At 39.2% G+C, this 3580-nt stretch overlaps 1 pseudogene; it reads left to right on the plus strand.

The window, feature by feature from the left end:
- The first annotated feature begins 2426 nt into the window (after window positions 1-2426).
- LOC122750079 lies at window positions 2427-2981 on the plus strand (annotated as a pseudogene).
- Window positions 2982-3580: the final 599 nt, after the last annotated feature.

The raw sequence follows: 3580 nt of genomic DNA on the forward strand, positions 1-3580 counted from the left end.
AGGACCAGGCCATGAAGAACACTGAATGCAAACTAGAATTCCATATTTGATCCTGGAGGTTAAAGGGAACCACTGGAGTTTATCAAATGGTGGAGCGTGAGTGATAACATGGTCAGAACTGTTCTTTAGAACGTTCACTTGGACAGTTGAATGGAGAATGGACTGAAGTGAGAAGAGAAAGAAGGCGGGGTTGTCAACCAGCAGGCTATTACAATACTGTAGGCATGAGGTAATAAAGGTCTACAACAGGGTCAAAGAAGAGAAGAAGGCATATATGAAAGATGGTACAAAGTTTAACAATTGACAGCTATTGGAAACAGATTGGATATGAAAGATGACATGGGGTGAGGGGTGCTCAATGATACTTATGGTAATGGTAGTCTCAATGTTAAAAGGGAAATTTGGAAGAAGGGAGGGGTTTGGTGGGGAAGATAATAAGTTCAACTTGGGACATGTTGAATTTAAGATGCTTATGAGACTTACATTTGGAGATGTCCATTAGACAGTTGAAAATTCAAGACCCAAAGTAAAGAGAGAGGTTAGGGCTGGGTATGTAATTTGAAAATCAGCATAGAGTGATAATTGAATGCATGAGAAACAAAGGAAAACTGATACAGTCCCTGACTTCAACCCACAAGAGGGGAATATGAAATAGACATATTAAGTAAGATGAAAGATAAAATATGATAAGAATAAGATTCAGTCAAGGTACTATAACAAATTTGAGGAAAGGGAGATCACTTTCAACTGGGAATCAGAGAAGGCTTCATGAATGAGACAGAAGCAGTTTAACTGGAATAATAATAAGAGATATACTAGTTATAGTGGCAAGCATTTACATAGTACTTTAAGGTTCATACAATACTTTTTTTTGGTAGGGAAATGAGGGTTAAGTGATTTGCTCAGGGTCACACAGCTAGTAAGTGTCAAGTGTCTGAGACCAGGTTTGATCTCAGGTCCTCCTGAATCCAGGGTTGGTGCTTTATCCACTATGCCACCTAGCTGGCACCTCACATAGCACTTTAGATATGTTATCTCACTATATCCTTATAAGAACCCTGTGAGGTAAGTGCTAAATTAAGCCCATTTTTATAGATGAGGAAACTGAATCTGAACAAGGTTAAGTGACCTACCCAGGGCTATGTAGCTAGTAAGTGTCTGAGAGAGGGTTCAAACTCCTAGAATAGTGTTCTATCCCATACAATGCTTCCTAGCTGCCTTTATTAGTTTATTGCCTTTATTAGTTTGGCTAGAATGTAGAAGGCTTGAAGAAGAGTGCTTTGAAAAAAGTCTGACAAGGTAGGCTAGAACCAGACTGTGGAAAGACTTAAATTCCAGGCTAAATAGTTTGTTGTAGCTTACCTCATAGACATGGAAGATTTTTGCGTAGGAGAGTATACCCTTGGATCCTCTCCAAAAACTGAGTTCAAGTACCTCACTCTCAGGCAACTCTACTTCCAGAAACCATGCATCAGCTCTGACATAGCACCCTTCTATTTCAAGGTTCTCTAAGAAGGTGACCAGCAATAATAGTTTAGGGACATGATTAAGAGAGAAATGTGGATCTGAAATGCAATGAAGGGAACAGGGCTTAGAGATGGGAACCACTGTCTCTCTGGGTGTGCACAATCCCTAATCCTGAAGAAGCCACTAGAGGAATTTGTTTAGTAATTCATAGACATGCCATAGTGTTTTCTGGTGCCAGCACAATTCTTGGAGGTTAATTTCCTTGCCAATAAACTCCCTTAATTTGCAAGGTGTTCAGAAGTCTATTTGCAAGCAAACAAGTGAAAACAAGGTTTATAGATAAAGGCTAGGACAGTAGCACAATCAGCAATCACAGCTTTTTAAAAAATGACTCAAAAATTAATTGGAAGCTTGTGGAGTGAGCAGCTAAAGAAATGTTAATGACAATGAGAAGTTCAGAAGGCGGTTATCTCCTGTAGTGAAATGGCAATCCCAATAGTTAACTGGAAGAGTACCTGAGAAAATATCCAACAGGCATTAAAATTATTCACAACATTTCAAGGCATGTTGGTACACTAGGATGCAGCAGAAGGTTTTTCCTCCCTTTATTTTTCTTTAAATACTGTACTAGGTTGGAGATGCTGTAGATACATGTCATTCAGGATGGATACGTTAGTTTGACTTTGTGTCAAATCAATGTTTATTTGCCTCTTGGCACACTGGGAGAAAACTAGCAAGATTCAGAGGGCACTCAAGCGGAGACACAGTAGATATGAAAGCAATAAAAGCCATACCATTCACTTGGCTGCTAACATGCCATGAATTGAGGATATGATTCCATAGAGATCCCTCCCAGAATTCCTGGCCCCATTTCCTGTTTGTATGAAGTTAGGGTTCTTATATTTTTTTAAAAGACTTGTTGAGCTCTTCCCTTGAGCCATCCTAGGTAATCATTTAAAATGATGAAGTACTCTCTTGATCCAGAGAACCCCACAAAATCATGCAAGTCAAGGGGTTCAGATCTCCAGGTCCACTTCAAGAATACCCGTGAAACAGCCCAAGCTATCAAGGGCATGCACATCCGAAAAGCTACCAAATATTTGAAAGATGTCACATTTAAGAAACAATGTGTTCCCTTCTGTTGATACAATGGTGGAGTTGGCAGGTGTGCCCAGGCTAAGCAGTGGGGTTGGACACAGGGTCGTTGGCCCAAAAAGAGTGCCAAGTTCTTACGGCATATGCTTAAAAATGCAGAAAGTAATGATGAACTGAAGGGTTTGGATGTGGATTCTCTTGTCATGGAGCATATCCAGGTTAACAAGGCTCCCAAAATGCAACAGCGTACTTACAGGGCTCATGGCCCAATCAACCCATACATGAGTTCCCCTTGCCATATTGAGATGATACTGACTGAAAAGGAACAAATTGTTCCTAAACCAGAAGAGGAGGTTGCTCAAAAGAAAAAGATATCCCAAAAGAAACTGAAGAAACAAAAGCTTATGGCACAGGAGTAAATGTGGCATTAACACACAAATAAAAGTGGAAAACTGTGCTTAAAAAAAAAAAAAGACTTGTTGAACCATGGCCAGAAGATCTTGCCCAATACTGAGCAATACCTTGTCTCATACAATAATTGAATGTGAAGACTGGAAAGCACCTTGGAATTCAATCTTGTCATTTTATAGGAGAGGAAACTGAGGAATAGAGACATTAGGGATCTGAACTACTTAGGTCAACAGAGTTGTGACCAAAGCACTTAAAAAAAAAACATTATATAAATATGAGTGATTGTTATTGTTTTATATTGGTCTGGCCCATCTGGTTTAATGAGCCCAAATTTCTTCCAGAAATAACCCCTACCCATACCACATCCTATAATTTAATACAACATTATTATTGGTGTTATTGTATAGTTTGGGAAATAGAAAATGAGAGTTTCTAAACAACTGAAAATCAGTATCTCACAGAAGGCAATGGAGAGACTCTTGGTGGATGTATATAGGCTGCAAAAAATGAGGAACTTGAAAGAAGTCTAGGAATAAAATATGTCAGTGGTAAAATGTAACCTCTAGTACCCTAGCAATGTCAGGGGAAATGAAAGAAGGCTGTTATC

The sequence above is a fragment of the Dromiciops gliroides genome, chromosome 3, assembly GCF_019393635.1.
Source record: "Dromiciops gliroides isolate mDroGli1 chromosome 3, mDroGli1.pri, whole genome shotgun sequence".
NCBI classification, from domain to species: domain Eukaryota; kingdom Metazoa; phylum Chordata; class Mammalia; order Microbiotheria; family Microbiotheriidae; genus Dromiciops; species Dromiciops gliroides.